We start from the raw sequence: 22,324 nt of genomic DNA, 5'->3' as shown, positions 1-22,324 counted from the left end.
CAGTCTCGTTTCCGTTAAAGTCAACTGTAAGTCTCTCATTGTCCTCAGTAGGAGCTAGGTTTACTTTTACAGCTGTGATCAATACTCAGAGATTGGGGCAAACTTACTGTCACCAACACACTGTTAATGATTGCTCTGTAAAACAGAAAGACTTATTTCCAATTCTAGTTTCAGTTGACAAAGCTGGAAGAGTTGAAAATCTCATGTTTGTAAATTGAGAAAATTACCTTTGTGTATTATGGTGACATAACACTCATGGAATTCCACAGTGCCTGTTTTGTCTAATAGATTCACTTTTTAAACTTTAAAGAGACTTCAGATAAATGAAAGGTTAACTTCTAAACACATTCTTAGTGTGTGCATAAGCTCCTGTTTACTTGGGAAATACGGTATCAGTAGAGTACTTCTCACTTTAAAGTTTATGAATTTCTTTCTTCTCCTTAATTCTTTGAGGTGTCAGTACTGAGAAGGATGAATCATTTATTAGTGGGAGGCCTGACACATGATGAAATCACTATCTGACACTTCAATGACTTCCAGTGTTGTTCTGTGAACATTCAGCTAAGCACGGCTGAAATGATGTTGCAGTTCCGTGGGTAGTGTTTTCTTCCCCTTTTTTTTTCCTCAAATGGATGAAATGCTTTATCATCATAGTGTGTGAGAACTTCCCCATTTGGTATGAATAGCCTTTGCCTATTATTAAGAGTGATTCAGAAACTCAGATGTAGGGAAAAAATAGAACACATCTGCAGCTGGCAGAGAAGATCTTTATGATGATATTTCTACTGAGATTCAGTGAAAAGCTGAACTCAATCCACCCTTTTGTGGAGTGAGCTTTGTAAAACAGATAACATCCCAAGCCTGAATGTTAGTACAGTTTGTAGCATGAAGCTCCATGTGAATCTCCGTTAAGTTACAAATGAAATCCAACTACAGGCTGGTTCTGTGCTGACCACTAGAATACCTCCTGATCAGAGCAGTCCTCTCCTCCCAGACATTTAGGATATAAACTGGCATCTGACAATAAAGTAATTGGTAACAACTGACTATATGACAATAAGATGGAAAGTTGTATCTAAAAGAAAATGAATTCCCTTTCTAGTGTCTTCACTCCAGTAAGCAGTTCTGCAAGCATATGCATTAGAAGTTTTGCTTTGCTGAGCTTATTTCTGAGTAAATCTTTTCCTTTCCCTCTTCTTCCCCTTATTGCTACGGTTCACTGTTCTCCTCTCCAGCAAACTCTGCAGTAGTTTCAGGCTATTAAGATATTTCCCTGCCTCACACAATTCAAAATCTGAGCAGCCTTACTCCCAGTCCTTTCCTAGGCCACATCACTCCAGCCATTCAGATGTTCTGCTCTGAGTGAAATGTCACAGGCTGGGAACCTGCAGGTACACACTCACCTCCGAGTACCTAGTCTGGCACCTAGATGTGGCTTCAGGGTTTTCTTCTAACTGAACTGGTTTCTCTCTTTGTTTCCTCAGAAGCCAAAGTACTTTTTTTCCTGGTGAATACAGTCCTTCCTCTCTCATTCTTTGAAATTAAGACTCCTCTTCTCTCTCATGTACATTATATAGTCCCCACCTGTCTGTGTTAGAGCACCTCCAAATCTTCACATATCTATCAGCTAACCTATCACTATTGTACTCTTTACAGACATATGCCAGTCCAACAAAACTTAGTATTTGTGAAACTAAGGTGACAAGGGAGGAACATGGAAGAGCTGGCAATAAAACTCACCTTTCAAGGATCAAAACGGAAGACATAACTTCTGAGATATTCTCCATCTCTAGTGGCTAATTTGAATATCCTAGGTTTTGACCACTACAATTTCCACTCTAAACTATTCCACGGTTACTACTGGAAAGAGCAGGTGACTTTTGGAGATAGTAAATCATATGCTTGCCATTTGTTATCTTGTGTTCCTAAATGTAATAGCATGCACACATCAGATGCAATGATGTTCATGTGCTACCCGACTTGTCAGGGTCTGAAGAAAAGCCTGGTAAACTTCAGAAAAGAAGGGAAGTTATTTCTATTTTCAGTCCAGAAAGGCTTTGATCTGGCCCTTTACCATCTTCTTTCCTGAGCATCTCTTTGTAATCAAATCATCTGTCAGATCAGGTTTGGATCCTGATGGTTCATCACAGCATGTCCTGGTTGCTGTGGGATGCTTGGGAGCTCGACTTCCCGGAGGATCTTCCCCCAGCTACTCAACAGAGAGAAGCATTGATCAGTACCTTTCCTGCAAAAAACAAAACAAAACAAAACAAAACAAAAACAAAAAAAAACCAAAAAAAGCAAAACAACAGGAATTCTCTGTAGATCTGAATGGATCACACAGGGCCATTTTCACAAGAGGACAAAATCCAGGTATGTCTGGTCAGCAAGGTGAGGCTGCAACTCCTGATCTGATGAGGAAGCTCTTAGCACCACTCCAGAACTTGAGCCAGACAGAAAGAGTTAGATCAGCATAGGTGTGCTGGAGTGTGGTTCCAAGATGTTATGAGATGACTTTACCAGAGCTGCTGCAGCCTTGCTTTACATCATGTGTATCCCCACTCCATCTCTGACACCAGCACTGGTGCTTGTTTGAATCCACAGGGAACTGAAATGTTAGGGATGTGTTAACAATTTTTTTTGTGTTCTGTGTTTTCTGAATCATTTTGGTGTGGAACCAGACAAGCATTGTTGCTGGCATGGAAAAGGACAGCAGCTGGGGATGGAAGGACTGCGACAGCCCCAGTTTAGATCAGATTAGACTGTCGTGGAACCACAGACTCATTTGGAGAACACACATGAGCAGCTCTGGGAGATTTGAGGGGACAAAACTGCCAGGAAAAGGGTGGGGGTGGCTTGCAATAGTAATCCCTCACAGTAGCACAGCTGATCCAGAGAGCATGTTTTTCTACAGTCAAAAATAAATTACCGATAAACTCTACACATTTAAAAGGCCTAAAAGTCTGCAGTCGCTGTTCCGTAGAACAAATTAATTCAACATAAACTTGGGCAGTGTTTCTTTTATTCTGTTTCCTTACCACCACTGTCTGCTCCATCCTTTTTTGTAAGCCATAAGATATCCTCTCGCAATGGCCCTGTTAAGTCATGGTATGATGGGCATCTTGCCAAATGAAGCTGATCTTATAAGCTGCTACTGCCCTGATTGTTGCTGGGACTGTTTGCCCGATTTCTAATTCACTTCTGTGGTGCCCTCATTTTTCCTGCCTGAGTTTGAAGTGGGAGTGTGTGTTTAGCTGTGAACTACACTGCTGCAAATTCATGGCCTATTAGCACTTTTTCAAATCTCCCCTCTCTGTTCTCTGAAGGATGAGAACACAATTGTATAAAAAGAGAAATCACTCAAGGCTGTCGCACATTGTTTTGGGCTTTGTTTTCAGAATTATTACAAAGATAGGCTTGTTTGTATGTTTGTTTGCTTTCTCTGTTCTGTATTTAGATTTAGAAACAACAGCATCAGTAATAAGATACTGATGAACCTAAGGTAGATCTGACAGCGTAATGTGGATAGTACATATACAGTTTGTCAAACCAGACAAAATAACCCCACCTTGGGCAATTTTCAAAAGAAATACACTACAGTACTTGTCAGATCTGGGTGACTACTCCATAAACATATTACCTGCTGGCATACAAATATCACTTTATATAAGGCAGTTATGCAGTCAAAGAAAGAGGAGAAGCAGGGCAGGAACACTGATTTTGCGGAGTCCTATGAAAAACTGAGATCTCAGATAGAAAAAAAATGGTAAAATAAACATCATTCTGATTCAGGGATAACTACAGTTATGTGTAAACTATCCACGTCTTGATTTGTATTTCTTTTATGATAAAATAAGTCATGATGTAATTTTTATTGGTATATTTTGGGGAATATAACTACTGTCTTAATTATGGGTACTAAATTAGGCTAGAAATAGACTCTTTTCCACGAGCATGAATAAAAATTTCAAAATTACTCCTGCAGCTCGATATAGGCACTTTACCAGGAATATGCTGCAGTACAAAATGACTAAAAGCTAAAAGCTATAGAATCAAAATCAGACACCTAAGCTACCACAAGGTATTGCCAGAGGTGTATTTTCTACTTTTAATATTTATATTAAGTGTTTTTATGTCAAGATAGAGTCATAGATCTCTTAATTTATCTTTCATGGAAACAACTAGTAGATAGAGGACAGGTGAATTGTACTAAGATTCCTCAGTGCTTACCCGTGTATGCATATATATTTATATATATGTGTGTGTGTGTTGATGTTGTTGTTGTTCAGGATGGGAAAAAAGAAAGTGGTTTTCATAATATACTCTTAGAAAAACAGTGGCAGCTTTCAACTCAACTTCTGTGTGTTAGTGATACCAATTTGCACACAAATGTATCCAGGATTATGAAAATCACACGTTAGAAATCAAAAGGGACAGGTATAATCAAAACTATTAAAATCACAGCCAAAGCATGGAGTAGACTGTGTAAATCACAGTGCATCTCACCGTGATCTTCAGTGGTTTAGTTTGCTATTTCACTGGTAGTTCCCACGGGCATGGGTGTTCTTAGATCACAAGTCCAGCACCTCCATCATTTATACTTGTAGAAGTCTGGTATTTGGTTACAGAAAGTAGAATCTTTTGCTGAGGTGTTGGAATAATGTAGGAACACCTCATGTTGCCCTACCTTTTGTAGGAGTGTGTTGATTTTACTTCATTGAAGCTTCTGGAAAAGGAGCCAGCAGCTAGACAACCCGCCCTCCCTCCCCCCAAAAAGCCATAGGAAAGAATGACTTAAGATAAGGCATTCATTTGCCACCTAGGAATTGTTGACAAAATGCCAGCACCTTTAGCCCAAAGCACCTTGCCTTTGTCTCCCGCTGAGCCTTTGGGACTCCCTTAGATAGAGGGATAAAAGCCCAGGAACTCACAAAAACAATTGAATTTGGCGGGATTGAAAAAGCTCCCTTTCACAGCACGAAGGAACAAGGTTCAGGGGTATGCTCTGGGTATATCAGGAAGTTTAGCATCACCAGTTAGCCATCAAAGGATTTTATGGAGAGAAGGTTTTGTGTGGACTGTAATTTAAAGTGTTACTTGTGTTATTTACAATCGCTGCAGTCAATGAAGCTTTTCTTTTTAGAAAGCTAAGTGTTGCTGTATTCTTTAACTAAGTAAGAAAAGGAAAAGCTTGACTTCAGGAAACATTTTCATCTTGAGTTGGAGAAACACACACTCTACAGCTAGAATATCCTTGTCTGCTGTATGTTCTGCAATGCTGCATCTGGTAAATTCTAAACAATTTCCACACTTGGCATTTCTTATCATTTACAAAAATAACATAGATCCTCCAGTTGCCCACCTGGTATGATGATGCCAGGAGAACCAGGAAGCTTGCTATCCTTAGTCTCTGACTAGGGTGTTTAACTCTGTTAGAAAATTTCTACCAGCGTTTCCAGTTACAAAATCCAGAAACAAGACTGTAGGTAGGCCAGTCAAGTTTGCTTTGCCAGATGTGGCTCTGGGCATCCTGGTCTAGTGGTTGGTGACCCTGCACGTTGCAGTGGGGTTGAAACTAGATGATCTTTGAGGTCCTTTTCAACCCGGGCCATTCTATGATTCTGTGATTCATTCTATGACAAGTATGGCTCATGCACTCATCCTCACTGTATGTTACTTTTTGATGAGTAGAAGTTTATAACTGGATGTAAAGCAGATGAAATCCTGTAATTGTACAGGATTTTACCTTCTAATGGATATAGCTGCATCTGAAAAGATATGTATCTTCTGCCCTCAGAATTAATTAGAAAATGAATAATTTGGTACTATGCATCTTCCTGCACTATAATTTTTGTGTTCTCTTATAGTTGGTGCATCTGAAAATTTCTAACAAGTCTCTGAAAGAGAAAATATGTTTGGTTGAGAACTCTAATGGAAAGCCTAGGATCAATAGTACACAGCATAACCAAAATGAGCCATGGGAAAAACAAGAAAAAACAGGGCATTACTAAGTTTTTTCAGTAGCCAGAGCTCAATAAAATTCTTCAGATGTTCTTACAAGCAGTTTGTGTTCTGTGCCACAGAGGGAGGAAAACTGGGGTTGTGGCAGTTTAAGGCAAGGGACAGTTCACTGACGGTGCAAACCTCATGAAAACACTCCTTTAAGCACAGTTCTTATTTTTTTAGTGCCTCTGTATTCATTAACCTGAACAGTGTTGCACCTGCTTTCTGATGATGCTGGTAGACTAGGCACGTTTCTGGAAAAAGTTCATGCATGACCAGATTTGCTGATGACAGTATCTATATGAGAATGGCAGTACATGCAATGTCAGAAACATTCTGGAAAATGAGGAGGTATTACAGAGAGACACAGAAAATAAGAGATTTTTCTTCTGAAAGATAATAATTATTCCCTGTGTACAAAACAAGCATTTGAATGAACGTTCAAGCAAAAAGCCAGTCAAGCTTTTGATCTGTCTATTGCTGGGCTTCGTAGAAAATTTGGCAAGGTCTGAAATGTTGGTAAAAACCAAGGAGAAAGTGACAGAGAGAACATCCGCCAATTTAAATGGCATGGTTCACTTAAATGTCAATGAAAGGCTCTATGTCTAAGTCCTTGTGCCACGGTGATCAGCAGTTGTCTGAATATGGCATCTGTTATCTGCTATTTGAAGTGTTTCAGTACAGATTCATGGTAGATAATTGCTTGTGGTCATACTAGTCCAGTCATGATTTACCAGCAGTGACTTGATACCAAGAAAGAGTATGTAATTTGACTGTTCTTGAATGAATGTACTCTGGAAAATTGTGATGCTTTCTAAGTTTCTAAAATACTATTACTTTTTAATGAATGATATCAGCGTTGCTACCAGAAGTTTACTTCCAGAAGGCATCAACACTTGCATGACCTTATTGACAAATATAATGATTCTGTTAATTCTCAGTGCCAGTGGCTTCAATGCATTTTCTTGGGAAAAAGAATCATCTTCAGTATGAAATGAATTTGCCTCTCAACAATAAAGTAGCTCAGTCCAATGCCTGGCTAATATAATTCTATATGTAGTGATTTACAATTCATAGAATGTTGGGCCATAAATTTACAGGAGAACCAGGATGTGCTTGACTTGTAAACCTGAATAAAACAATAAAGTCTGGCTTTCTGCTAATGAGTTTTTAAAATTCTGCCTGACTAAGCTTTGGACATACCTCAGTGAGGAAACTAACTGGCACAGCTACGTGACAAACTGTTCTACAAAACAATCTCCGCCATGGACAGTATTTGAAAATAATTATGATGTTTAAGTCCTAGAACAGTTATTCTGTTTTATGGACTGAGTAGTGATTCCAGAATGAATGCATTTTCAGAGGAACTATAGAAGTCTGTATGGTGAAGAACGTGGTAATAAATTCAGAGACCATATTATGTCCTGAGAGAAAGATTAACCAGAGGTCATACTAATGTTCAGTAATGCAGAAGGTAAATTGGGGTTTAAAAAAAAAGAAGAGTAAAATGTTAAAAAAAAGGAAACCCAAAAACCAACTACATAACAAAATTAGGGAAAAAAAAAAAAAAGCAGTAATAAAAAAGAGATACTTATTTTTCCTGATTTTTAGCAAGATAATTCCATGCATGGAATAACTTCTCATTATTTTTAATGGCAGTTTCCATGTGCACCAGAGGAGGAATATCCCTTTAAATGTTGGTATTGATGAGCACCAGTTGACCAAAGTCCAGTTGACTTTTGTGGGAGTTCCTTGTGCTGATCAATAAGAGTATCAAGTTCATAAATAATTCACTGAACAAAACTGTATTAAGATAATGCTAAAGATCTGCAAGACTCCTGTCAGGAAAGATTTCTCACATTCCAAACTAACTGCTTGGGGTGAGGTTTAACTTGGAAAAAGTGAATGGAGCCCCAGGAACGTTGATACATCATTTTCAGCAAAAGTTATCAACTTATTTTCCTACCTTGATTTCCTAGATAAGGTAGGTCAGTATGTGTTAATAGTTGGACTAACACCTTCTTTAGGAGGACATTTGAGTTTGGAAGGAGATTCTAGAACCCATTTTATCCAAACCATCTATTGAAGCAGGGCTACTTAGAGCACACTGACCAGGCTTTTATTCTTCTCAACCCTGGAAATAGACGTACATAATAGCAACTGACCATCTGGCAAGAAAGTGTTAAAATATGAATCTTGGAAACTCATGTCCACTGCTCAGCTTTTTCCAGAAGAGTTTTCGAGCATTGCACATAGCTGAAGCATACTTACGTGGTAACACTTTGCTTCACCACTTTCAGGGTCTGACTCTTACAGGTCTTGGCATGGAAGTGTGTACTATCACGTCTGAGTTGAGCTTTAGGACCTAGGTTCACGTCTAATATCTTCATATTTTCCAATATGATTTTCTATGATTGCCTACTCACAGTCTCCAGGAGATTAAGTGGGGAGTTGAACTAGCTGTACTTTACCTCCTAAACAAAAATATTCTTGGGGACTCGTTTGAGATCTAATGTGCCTAAGTAGAGCCTTTTTCCCCATATTCTTTTTACTGTTCTATTCCTTTTAGTATATTTGAAAACCCAAACCTTTTTCAGAGAACTAAGAGCTTTTGAAGAATAAGCCATCAAGATCTTAATCAAGATCTTCCAGCTGGACTAGGTGGAAGTTTTATGCCTGAAGGTTGTATGTAGGGTGCTAAGAATCTCTCTCTCCTTAGCCTGATAAACATATAGATGAGATTTATTTACACTCTAGAGATTAAAAAAAAAAAAAGCAGAAAATCCTTCCAGCCTGTCTAGGAGATTTACAAACTCTGCTGCTTCACTTGAACCGCTCTAATCTCGGACACTTATCTGAATGATATGTAAATAATCGTCACATCGGGACCTTTAGCAAAGCTCAGTGCTTTGTATTTGACTTATTAGAGGCTTTTAATGACTAGTATGTAGTCACAAGACATAACCACAGATATATAGTTACACTTTTAAAAGACTCTATTAAAAGCCTTTTTAGCTTTGCTGTGAATTTACAATTTGAGAATTTCCAAAGAGTATATTTTCTGAGACAAATTTCATTGCCTTGGGATAATTTCCTTTTTCTTTTTTTTTTCCCTTTATGTGATTTGTCATGGTAGGACCTAGACATTTTTCCATGTGGGCTTACTTTGTGTTTTCTGTGGCCTGCAAGGAATTGGTTTTAATTAATGAGACTGGCAAATGCATTGTTGAAATAGTCGTTGTGGTAGACACGCCTTTGTGTTAACAGTTGGGTTAAACATCCCTTTATCAGAGCTATTAGCACCTAATATTACTGTCTGATTAAAGATCATTCAGTGGATTATCCAGTCCCAGCGCTTCCGCATACCCCCAGACAGGTGCTCAAATAAGGAATTATGTTAAGTAAATTAGCACTAGTATCGCATCCTTAATGGCTTTGTCTTGGCTGCAGAAAAGAAAAAGTTACTGGGCTGTTTGGATGTTTCTTTGTCACGCTTAAGCAGCAGGTTGACTTACACAACCTCTGTAGATTTACATTAGAAAAAAAGGGAAGATCGCCGCTGAGGCCTTTGTTTTGTTGTTCACCTGGTCTTCCTTTCTCATCAGAGAGCACCATACCTTTCCTCTACACAGCTGAGTTAGGGGGATAGATGTGCTTTTACACTAAAAGCATATTATATAAATAAATAAATAAACAAATAAATAAATGTATATATATTTACAGTGGAGGCAGCGCGTAATGTAGGTAGTTTATCCCGTGTCCCTAGAAATGCATTTCATGCAGCCTGGGCTCATAGGTAAACTGCACATGAGTAACTTAAGAAGGCAGGAAATCCCACAAGAGTTCACAGAGCATAGTTTAGCTGACAGTTCACTTTTCAGTGGTTGAAATTAAGCCTTGACATTAATGGGCGCAGGTCGTCTGACTTCAGTGTTACTTTGTACCCTTACGCCAGTCATATTTCTGGCCCAGTTATGTTGGATGGCAATATGTAGTACCTTTCATGTTGCCCTGCAAAGGTATGCTTTTGTAGGATCGTTGTTGCCTGTCAGGCATAGGCTCCGTTTCAAAAAACAAGGCTGTAGAGGGGAAAATACTGGGCTGATGGCAGATAAGACCCTGAAGTTTTTGAATGCCTTGAAATGGAAGCAGTGTGTGTGTTGTCCCTGCTGAGTTCTGTGGCAAAACTCTGTTAGCTTTGAAAGGGCCAAGAGTTCCTCAATATAAGTTGTTGGAATGAGAACTAGCACATAGGTAGGGGTAACGTAACCAGAAAAGCTGAGTAGAGCTCTTTGTAGGATAAAGAATTTTCTTGAGTGTCTACGAAAGAAGCATAATAAAATAACCGCTTTTTATCATTGAAATATTTCTATTTGTTTGCTGCTTTCTTTGGAAAGGGTGTCAAGAGGATGTGTTGGTGTCAAGTGAATTTGGACATGCACTACCTCACGTTGATTAAAGACATTCAGTAAAAAAAATCTCAGACTGCGTGTTCTTAGTTGGAGGCGAGTTCCTAAGATGCTTAGGGACCGTGACAAAAAAGGAGCTATCTTGGAGGCTCTAGTTCAGTCTTGCTCTAAATAAGCTGCCAAATAGACTGCCTCTTGCGTTAGAAAGAGAGCTTTAGTGCTGCAACACAACATTATGAGGCAAACAAATTCCCTCTGCCTCCACCCCCAAACCCCTGAAGCATCACACTCTTTAAAAGGTCCATTAGATTTATCAATAGACCTTTCTTTACACAACTTTGCTGCAATTCCTTTTGGGAAAAATTGGATTTTCATCAAAGACACAGAAGACTATAAAATTGGAAGCAGATGTGAGGCTAGATTGGGTAGTCCTATGGCTGTTTCTTTTGTGGAAGCAATTTTGAACAAACCCAGCCTTATGTGTTTCTTGCTGTCTTGCCCCATGTAACTCTTGCCTGCTTTCTACATTTTCCAGAGAACCAAGAGGTGCAGTGTGAATAATTGATGTAAACGTAAACTTTGTCCCTATCGCATAATCTGTCTCTTCATTTTCCAACTGTTCTTGTATTGCTTGGAAAATATGTTTAAACAATGCCCTCAATATTTTGCATTGTTAACAAAATACAAAGAAATACAGCCAGTGCTCTGCACATGGAAACTGAATGTAGTCATCTTTACTAGCACTTTTGCAAGCCTAGGTGAACTTTATACGTGGCCTGTATACGATACCTTAATTTATTGGCATCTTTTAATTTGTTGAAAATAAGCTATGATATCACTTAAAGTCTGTCTTCTGGCATATTGATGGTATTATTAATGTAACTGATGAAGTAGGGGGAGGAAAACAATTTCAAGTCTATTAAAAAAAATTAGGCATTTCTGTGCAGTGTCTTTGCTGCCATTTGTACTGTGCAGTAATGAAGAGGAGCCCAGCAATGGGATTTACAATATTGTTTAACTTTTGGTGATGTTTCTCCATTACTGATTCATAGCAGAAGTAAGCTGAGACCAGCAAAGTATGGCTTCACATCCAAAGCTTCCCAGAATTCATGAGGACTTGCCCAAATAATCCAAGATTTTTTAATCCTTAGCTCTGTATTTTGTACTTGCTGCATATGGACATGTAGTCTCTTGGGAGCTGATCTTTTCCCAGTGCAAGGCTCGTACCTTTTTAAGAGAGTTTCTGGTGCTATTGCATTTGTTCCCAAGGGCAGCCTGGCAACTGCTCTGCTTTGAGCCTTTGATGCACTGATAACTTGGCACAGAAATGCTATGCTCTCACAGGGAATAGCAACGAGGCTGGAGTACCTGTCTGTTCTACTCCAGGGTTAGCACAGGGCAGGTTCTCTGCTTCAGTGCTTAACAGATAGATGGTTTTGCTCATCCTTTCACTTCAGGTTCCCATTACACTGCTATGCATGCTTTCACTTCCTAGGTAATCTCTCCGTATTTCCCACTACGTGCTCCCTCCAAACTGCATCCTAACTCATCAAAAACCTACTCATCCTCCTCCCTAATCCACCTATTCTCTGTGTGCTGTGCCTGCCCCATCTGCTCCGCTTTTCCCATAGGGTCAACCTCACACTGGCTGGCTTGTCTTCTAGATTTCTTCTTTGGTGGTGCTAGAGAGAGCTGATGAGACAGTAAGAAAGTGGCAGGGATTGCTGGGTCTGACCTTCACTTATGCTAAGCTTGGAGCTGCACTGAAGCTATTTTAAACAAGGTGAGATTTTAAACAAGATGAGCAATTAACATGCTGCTGCTGCTTCCTTTTTTTTTTTTCCAATGGTAAAATAGCCCATCTGAGTTATTGAAGTGTGAAATTCAGACCTTGAGATCTAACTGTGGAAAATTACAGGTGGGAAAGGAAAGTGGCAAGTTTTCAATTAAAAAGTTATTTGAAATGTTCCTTATGCAAATACGCATTAGTATTTTTCTGGGATAGGTGCTGTGCATGTTCAGTGAAAAACATATGTACCTCAAACCATGAAATCGGAATTCAGCTTGTACAGTGCAAAATAGAGCAGATCCAATGCAGCCAGTGTATAAAGTTACTCATTTTAGACAAAGTACACCACTGAAAAGTGTACAGTTGATGCCAGAAGATCTTCCTAACTGTGGGGTCACTTACTGAATCTCCGTAGCTCACTACACATAATACTGCAGAGACTAAGTGTGGGTGTAAGTAAACGTCACTCCCCCAAGTTTTGTAAAATAAATGATGGTCTAGATTCTGTTCTCAACCTCACCTGCAATTTCTCTCTCATAAAACAGATAAAAATTAGAGTGTAGATGTGCTTTTCTGAAAATACAGCTTCACCTTGATTCTCTGACTCTTTTCTGAATGATTAACGATGAATCACTGTTTTTTACAAGTCTGGGTAAATTCACCATATGCCAGGTGTTGCAAGAGCATGAGAACACTTACTAAATTGAAACTGGCTAAACAACTTCACATTGGCATCACTACGTGGTAGTAGGAGTCTTGTGAAGGAACTATTTGAGCTTCACCTTCCTACTATGGATGAGATACTCTCATCTCCTTGAGCATAATTATCTTTCCACCCCCGCCATCATATCCTTTCTATTTTCCCTTGTAGGAGGATCAAAAGAAAGTTAGTTAACTGCAGCATTCGTCAGATAATCCAAGAGACATTAATCTGGAAGACAGTATTACCAAATTATTAATTCATAGGCTAATTCCATTCTTATTAATCTGATTTTCTTATGAGTGGGGGTTTCTCAGCCAAAATCTTAGTACAAAGGATTCCCTACTTGATGAGAGTTGTCCTGGAAGGGGACGAAGAGACAGGAGGGAAATGTGTATCTTCTTCCAAATACTTGATAGTAACTGATGAGTTTTAAGGGAAATTATTATTCTCAGCAAATTGCAGTAAAAAACACAAGCAGAAAATAATCCTGGTTTTGTATGTGCCTGCATAATTTCTTATGAGGGATTTGCTCTGTGGCTTACTTCCTTTTGCTAGATATGTATTATTTTTGTTGCTGTTTTTGTTTCTATTTCTCATGCCATCTCCATCTTTTGGTTTCAGGTCACCTCTGATAGGTGACTAGAAAAGCAAATGTGTCTTCTTTGTCATTGCATTTTTCCCAGTGCATTTCTAACGTCACCAGTGGTTTAAGTGGACACACATCAAATGCAAACAGAATGGACAGGAGAGAATCGAATCATCACTTGAATGAAGACAGTCTGTGAGCAGTGGAACTCATAAAAGGTGCTTTTGGTTGGCTTGGTGTATCCTTTGTACCTTTCCCTCTCAGAGCACTATCATAACCCTTCCCCATTTATTCTACAGCATGCCATTAGATAAAGCCGGGCACATATTTTGTCTAGCTCAGCTCCATGCATGCCCAGTACGAGCTGGCCAATTGCTTGCTGCCAAGTGTAACAGCTGAGCTCTGCCTGTTTCTCCCTCAGAGCAATCCCTAATTTGGGTTGGCCAACAGCTCAGTAAGTTTTCTGAGAGGGAGGGAGTGGGAAGAGGTAAACAGATGGAAGGAGGCAGATAGCACAATCGTTTAAGGTTCATTACTTACAGAACTAAGCTGCAAATTGCTGCCAGTGATTACTATCAATGAAAGTTTGTCCAGAATACAGCAAGAAGATGTCAGATGTGCCTTGGCACTAGCAGTGCATTCAAACTGTTCGGCAGTAGCCTCTCCCTCCCACCTACATGCTTTAAATACAGTTCTCGTAACCTGAAGAATTTGTTTATCAATAGTTGCAATAGCCATCTGAGCTGGGCTCACCATCCAAAGTCTGTTTAGTTCCTTGCAAGAGCTGGAGATTGATGTGTGTAACTCATGAGCGCAGCATGCAAACCTGTACTGTCTGGAGTAGCTCCTCATGTGTTCGGCTCAAATACTGGACAGTCCTTTTTCTCTCTCCAGCTAGTTCCTGCATAGTAATTTAGAGGACGAGTGCTAGTTCCCTTCCGCATCTTTCCGCATGGGAACTTTATAAGCTTTCCCTGGAATCCTTTCTTGCAGACTTCTTCAGACTGTCCACCCTACCTGGGAGATTGCACAAGGTGTAAGAGATGATGTACTCTGGTAGCCAGTTTCAAAACATTTTGCAACTGGCAGCTTTATCTTTTAAAGTAGACTGAGTTTTTCAATAGAAATGAGAGAGATATGTCTAACTCTGTATGTTGTAGATTGGTGGGAGATACTTACATTTCACTTTATGGCCATTTGAGTAGATGGATGCTATATATGTAGGTTCTGGTATGGATTAGGTGTCCAGGAAGGAAATGTTGCCTTATTACCAGTGGGGGCCTTAGCCCAGAGTTTCGTTTTCTTTACATTGTATTGTGATCTGTGTTGAAATCTAGCTTGGGATATATTGTGCAGTACAGTGTAAGGTGCTGAGTAAACAAATAGAGAAAATTCATTCTGAAAGACGACGACTTTTTAAAATCTAAGTCTGAAGTTTAGCTAATAAATAATATTTTCCAGGGCAACAGGGCACCTGTCAGTCACTGTAAGCCATTTCAGACCTTCAGTTGCTGCTCCCAGAGCAAAGTATGCCAACGGCAATTATTGGTTTAAAACTAACCTTAAATACCTATGTTTGAAAATGTTTGCCAATATATTTTGCTTTTATTGGATATTATTTAGATCCAATATATTGATCAAAGATTCAGGAGTTTTGTAAAGGCTCTTGAAGGAGCTTATTTAAACACTTTGGTTCGAAGATGTCAATTCCAAATGGTGTGGCAGTTTCTGTGTAAAGAAATGCCAAATGAAATACTGCGTGTTTGAAAGTGTGAGTCAAATCCCAAGTGACCTTTAGCTCACATAATAAGGTTGCTTTCCAAGTGTCTCTGCTTAAGAGAACTCAGCATTTAAATGTCCATTTAAAGATTGATTTGTTTGAGTGATACTGTTCATCTTGTCCTAGAGGGGAGTGAAAGGAGTGTTTTTCTTCTAAGTGTTGTCAAACCAGAAAGAATGTTTGTTCCTAAATTCTGCATATGTCAGCATAATAGAAGCTTAGTCATGCAAATCTTTATTACTTGGCAGTTCTGCAGCATATATACCATATTTTATCAGTGTTTGTTGATAAAAGTATGTCTTTCATTGTGCTTTTTAAGAACAGATGTCAAGACAATCTTGGAAACATAAATGGGTGCTAAAAAATATTTTTCTGATTTGAATAAGGAAAAAAAAAAAGCTAGTTGAATGTGTTGGTCTCCATTTCCATAAAATCACATTAACTGTTCATATGCTTCCTTCTGTTTCCCTGAGGGCTAGGGGATAAAACAATTATTCAACTAATGACATATTTTATTTTACTATTATTTTCTGATTCTTTGAAGTACAGTGGCGTACTTCAGAGTTCCAAGTCATCAAGGATTTCTTACATCTGTATTGGAATACAATATATCATGGTATGTTGAATAAATGTACTATAATAAAACAGTAATTTACTCTTTCAATCCATAGGTGCATAAGAACCAAGTTGGAGAAAAACTGGCTTTGGAAACACTAGCAGAGTAAGACAATATCTTTTCCTTTCATGTCTTGTCCTTCATGGAATAATGTCAACCACTTACAGAAGTGTCTGGTAATTCTTGTTGACTGTATCAGGACAGATCTCACCATCTCACCATGACTCACCACAGCAAAACTGGCTGGGCCAAAGTCATGTATTGCTTCAGAGCCTAGCTAGCTGGGGAGAAGTAGTTTGTTTGCAAGTGAAGTTCTTTACGCAGGCTTCCTTATGCAATTATGATTCACCAACTTACTGCATCATGTGTGGGAATGTGAAAGAGGGTTTAGATGTTCATTTTTGCCTCTGCACTTTATTCAGATACTCTGCTCTGATTTGTATACCGATTACGTGGTATAAGTCATTTGATATCTGTTTGTTTTGGATCATCAAAGAAATGAATAAGACCTCTTAATGCAGCCTGGTTTTTTTGTGTAGGTATGTAGAGTCATTGCACTGCCTGCCTCATCTGCTTTATAGGCAGTCTCTTCATAGGAGATATTAATTATATGAATGCTACTATAGTTAAGCTTGCTTGACGCTTTTCATCGCAAGGTCCGGTTGCCTATAAACTTGTCAGCTATGTGTTATTTGGACTGATAATGTACATACTGGGAGAATGCATCTCACTGAATTTTTTGTATCTAAAGCTTCAGAGAAAAAAAAATTCTTTTTTTTTTTTTTTAACCTGAAAACAAGTTTAAGGAGAAATGTGTTTCTTCTTCCCTTGTCTTAAAAAAAAATGTATTTCCATTTGTTGCAAAGCTCCAACAATTTAGAGAAATAACTTAATAATTTGCAGTTAGAAACAATAATTTGGAGGTAGAAATAGAACAGATATGGTGGAAAGTAAATTAACAATAATTATTTAAATGAAGCTACTTAATAACTACTATTTTCCAGATTATTGTTGTGTGGTCTCCTTATGCCTTTGCTCTTCACCTGTGAAAATATGGGGAAACTCATCCCATTCACCAAATCACTTGAATTTCATGAGAATTAATTTCGTATTTGCAAATCACTCAGGTAGTTCAAGGATGGCATGACAGAAAAGTCATCAGACATTCATAATTCAGTCTTTGTAGGAAATCTTGAACAGATCAGAAATAAGATCTGTTGCCTCAGAGAGGTCAGCTAGAATTAAACAAAATAATGAACATCTGTGTGTATAGTAATCAGTGTCTGTTCAGTCCACTCAATGAGAAAGTGGCTACGAGAAAATATACTCATGTCACTCACATTCCTGCATGCAATGCACATGCCAAGAGGACTGAAATACAGTTGTCTGTGAAATCTTGGAAGGTTGTCAGTTTTGAGTGATTGACTTTGTATCTGTAATGTTCTTTTAGTATGATTTTTGACATATATTTAAGTCACTCTGAAAAGCATTACCTCCTATTTGTTTACATGGAAACCACAACAGATACAAAGAGCACAATAACGCTATTTGATAGAGCAAATTCTCAACTACAAAACACAGTTTCCGACAGAATCATCACCGTTAGCTATGCATTTCTGCCAGCAGTGAGCAAGAGCCTGTATGCCACATTCAGAAAAATCTGCACCAGTGGAGGTGGCCCATTGTTTCACAGCTGCTACAGTGGTGTCATTGCTGGGAAAATGTGCCCACACAGTCCATCTTTCATCAGCTTGAACAGATAGAAGTCAAGGAGGCACCAAATCTGGGCTTATATGGTAGATGTGGTAGGACAGTCCAGCCAAGGCAGTGTGATCCATGGTCTTCAAATGGGTAAGGGGCTTAGTGTTACTGTGTTGCAGGACAAAGGTTGTCTTCTTCTTTGACCTGACTCTGGAAGTTTGAGCCTTCAGCTTAGTCAGTATTGTGATGTAGCGATCAGAGTTCATGATTTGTCAGGGTTCCAGGAAAACCAGAAGAGTCACCCCTTTCCTATCTGAAGACAATGCACAACGCACTTCACTTTACCTACTGACGGCTGTGTCTTGAATTTGTTCATCGATGGGGAATTCACATGTTGCCGCTCCATGGACTGCTTTTTTGACTCTGGCTAATAGTGGTGACCCCACATCTCATCACCAGGAAACTGTCACTTTCAGCCTTATATTGGTTCAGTAGGTCCTGATGAACTTGGAAACCGTGTTCTTTCTCTTTCTGTGTGAGCATACATGAAATACACCTGGCAAAAATGTTGCAATATTCCAACGTTGCCACTATCATTTTCAACACAATGAAGCTGATATTCAGCTCCAAACACAGTTCCCTGGTTGTAGTCCACCAATTCATGTGGATAAGCTAATGGAGGCACTCTTCATTTCATGGTTTGACAGCTGTACCTGACTGTCAAAATATGGTTTGTCTTTCAAGTTGCTGCCACCACTCCTGAAGTACACCACTCAGCACCTTACTGTGCTCACATCTACCATTAGTCTCAATAAATGTTCACCAAGTGTCAATGAATGTTAAACGGTGCCATTTTTTTCCTCTTGGAGCAATTCCATTCCACACCTTTGCTTCATACACACTTCTTTGTCAGATGCTATTTTGTCAGACTGCCCCTCAGCTGCCATCTGTCACATGGCAACAAAGTAAAATGGGATATCAGCAGGAAAGCTAAACCTCTGCTGCCATACCCCCAACAACTACCTCTGATATCCTGGGCCCAACGCTACAGGCTTAGGGCAGAGTGGCTGGAAGACTGTGTGGAGGAAATGAATCTGGGGGAGTTGGTCAACACTTGGCTGAATGTGAGTCAGCAGTGTGCCCAGGTGGCCAAGAAGGCCAATGGCATCATGGCTTGTATCAGAAATAGTGTTGCCAGCAGGAGCAGGGAGGTGATCGTCCCTCTGTACTCAGCTCTGGTGAGGCCGCATCGTGAGTACTGTGTCCAGTTTTGTGCCGCTCACTACAAGAAAGACATCAAGGCTGTGGAGTGTGTGTGGAGATTGTCAACAGAGCTGTGAGGGGTCTGGAGCACAAGTCTCATGAGGAGTGGCCAAGGGAGCTGGAATTGTTTAGTCTAGAGAAGAGGAGGCTCAGGGGAGACCTTACTGCTCTCTACAGCTACCTGAAAGGAGACTGCGTTGAGATGGATGTCAGCCTCTTCTCCCACGTAACTAGCGATCAGACTAGAGGGAATGACCTCAAATTGCACAAGGGGAGATTCAGGTTGGATATTAGGAAAGACTTTTTCTCCGAAAGAGTGGTCATGCACTGAAATGGGCTGCCCACGGAGTGGTGGAGTTACTGTCCCTGGAGATGTTCAAGAAACGTTTAGATGTTGTACTGAGGGACATGGTTTAGCGGGAAATATTGGTGATAGGTGAGTGGTTGGATTGGATGATCATAGAGGTCTTTTCCAACCTTGGGAATTCTGTGATTATGACTTTCAGAGCAGCCCTTGTGATTTGCTACTCAGTATTAACAGTAGCTCAAGCTATAGTGGAGAGAAATGCATGAAAATAAGGTAGTTCTACACTGAAAAAAAAAGAAACACCAAATTCTTTTCTTAAACCCTTAGATAACTTCCTGTTTTGTCTGCAAAATTGTGTTTTTCCTTGACGAGGAAAAAGGTGTTAGACATAGCAATTTTACTTGGATAGAAGCGTCATCACGTAAGTACCCTGCTGTGAATGACATTTTAGGCAACTCAATCAATATCCTGCCAAGAGAAACATACTCCCTCAGAAAACAGTTGTAAATTCAATGCATCCTCTAATTGGAGATATATTGAAATTTACTTATGAATACATATTACTTGTAAAAGAGTGAGAAAATAAACCTTGCGTTATTCTCAAGTCAGAACCATTTAAATACCAATACTAATTACGTGTTGATTTATATGATGTGTTTTCTTTTTTCATTCTGACGTGCTAAGGAATAGGAGACCTATATCATTAATAACAATTATAATAGACACATAGCAGTTTTTGATTTTTTTTTTTAGATTCAGAGAACTCTGCAAAAAGAAGAGAGAGGTGAGGGGCTTGTCCACATTTTCACATCAGGCCAGTATCTAAAGTACTGCATTCTGTCCATAGCCTGGTGCCTCCTAACATCACTGGATCTGTACTGTGCTTTTTGCCTGCTGTATCCTTGGATGTGTCACATAGCATTGCAGGGTGCCTTTGCACTTCATTTTTGTTTCTAGGATTGTGAATTTGGTAGAAAAGTTACCTGAATTCAGAGCAGAACGTTAGGGTTTAAATAGGGCTACAATTCATTAGTTGAGTATATTCAAGGATCTTAATCTCAGCTTCACCAGAAAGCCAGCACATTTAACACAATTGCCAGTGTTTTAATTAGGAGGCACTTAAGGCTAAATATTTAAGAGGAGTGTTTAGGATTTGATCTCTGGTTACACAAAAAGGTGAGAAAAGTTTCTGATCTGGCAAGAAATTATGAAAACCTGCAGCCTTGTGAATACTGGAAGTTAAGAGGTGTAGGCAGGCACAAACTCTTTCAGCAGCTGTCCTAGTTAGCTTAAACTGTCTAAATAGTAACACCACTCACTGAAACCTCAAGTGGCCTGGGGAGTGTTTCTATAAGCAAGCTCTGCCAACAAATGTGAGGGAGCAGCAACCTCTGCGAAGAAGTGATGATCAACAGCTGGGGCTGTAACCTTCCCCTGGCAGTCTGCATCCAGCAGGGAACATCTGTCCAAAGCCCAACTTCAAAATTTACAGAACAAAGGTATAGTTTGTTTAACAGAATCGCTCATATTAGCTAAATAATAGAATGTGCTTTGATTCCACTGATGCCAGAACCACCCAACTTTTGCTTTCCTTACCTAATTACAATTAATTTATTCAGAAAGATCTTTTTTGGTTTGTTTAAGAAAAGAAAAGAGTTTAGGTCATGTGGAGGTCTTATAGCTTAGGAATAATGTTAGATAATTCTTAATTTTTTTTTCTTTTATATCAAGCTGCATAAGAGTCAAGATGATGTGTAAAGAAAAATGATAAATCTCGACATGCTTTTGGAGGATTCTATTTAGTGTCTTTTATATATTCCAAGCAGATGGGAGGGTACACTGCTCACATTAAATGTTTGAGACATAAATGCATGCTCATGAAAAATGATAGCAGGGATAGAGATGGTTGTTTCCTACATTTCAAGTCTTACTGGGTACTCATAACCATTAATTTCGTTACTGCCAAAATGTCATCATGAACTTAAGGTAAAGAGATTGCTCTTTTGGTTTAAAAATGGCCAAAACAGCACACACAGAATTCACAGTACCATATAAAGCTTCAGTGCATCTTGAGTCTTAATGTGAATAATCTGGATTCATAGGGTGTTTTGTATCTGTTTGTTTTCATAAGTAAGTAGGAATCAAACTTGGAAAGCTAGGGCAAATAATCTGTGAAAATAATTTTCTTCTCTGCTCCCCACACCTCCCCCTTGCTACTTACTCCCCAGAAGTTGTTCTAGCCATAGTGGTATCTATGAATGTACAGCAGCTGCCAAAGGAGTACAAGGTCAAGTTGAGTGCTAATTTCTGCCCATCATTCTTTTGGGCATCCTTTGGTTAAATTGGGCATTTGTGAGCCATAGAATAAGCCAATGTGGAACAATTCTTGAAATAGTCCAAGCCTTGAGAAAGGGACAAGTAAAACAAAGACAGACAGAAGAGACCTTGTAAATTTATCATCTGTCACCAGAACACCAACATGCAATTTGACAGTATGCTTGTGTGGACATGAGAATAGAAAGTTATTTTAAACTTCCCTCTGTCCTCCTACCTTTGAGATTATAGCTGTAATAAAATACTGCGAATGCCATTTATTCCTTTCTACATTTATTTGAATAAGAGTCTTGAAAGCAACAAGCATCATCTTTGGAAAACGTAGTATTTGAAAACTATTAGGATTACTGCTTATGGTGAAATAAGAATGAACGTAAAAGAAGTGTGATAAACAATGGCTATCGAGAAGTCTCATACAGAACTGCTGAATGAGGGTTGCTGATGTCATGTAATTATGAAACTTAGTGAAGATGAGCTGTTGGAAAATCTCTAATTAGATAGTGGAGTCAACACTGGTAATGTTTCCTATGTGCACTGGGAAGCGGTGTTATGTAAGAAAAATTGGTATGTTGTGCTCCCAGCGAAATGGCTGAGACTGGTAAAAATGTGCGGAAAGGGCTTCAGTATTTTTCCTTGTTGGTGTGACTTGTCCAATTCTAGTTTATATTCAGCACAGTCCTGAAGGAAAACCAAGAATTTATATTATTTGAATAGCTGAGAGGTGAGTAGATACTCAGTAGATAAGGTTGCAACATGATGTCATTTTGCCTTGATTCTGCTAGTTGGATGATTAAAATAGCATTGTCCTAACTACTCCACACACATCACAGGAA

The 22,324-nt window shown here is 39.1% G+C and overlaps 1 long non-coding RNA gene across 3 annotated transcripts in view; it reads left to right on the top strand.

The window, feature by feature from the left end:
* LOC112531757 overlaps positions 1 to 22,324 on the top strand; it is a 54,228-nt gene that overhangs the window by 11,779 nt on the left and 20,125 nt on the right. The window contains exons 3-4 of one of the 3 annotated variants that reach the window (XR_003073733.3): positions 13,588 to 13,708; positions 15,942 to 15,991. This is a non-coding gene — a long non-coding RNA (uncharacterized LOC112531757). Of the gene's footprint in view, positions 1 to 1,656; positions 4,772 to 13,587; positions 13,709 to 15,941; positions 15,992 to 22,324 lie in introns of those variants that run through there. The other 2 variants (XR_005855783.2, XR_005855781.2) reach the window with 2 other exon arrangements.

The sequence above is a fragment of the Gallus gallus genome, chromosome 2 (assembly GCF_016699485.2).
Source record: "Gallus gallus isolate bGalGal1 chromosome 2, bGalGal1.mat.broiler.GRCg7b, whole genome shotgun sequence".
Classification (NCBI taxonomy): domain Eukaryota; kingdom Metazoa; phylum Chordata; class Aves; order Galliformes; family Phasianidae; genus Gallus; species Gallus gallus.
The sequence above is the reverse complement of the archived record's forward strand: the minus strand, read 5'-3'. Positions and strand labels throughout refer to the sequence as shown.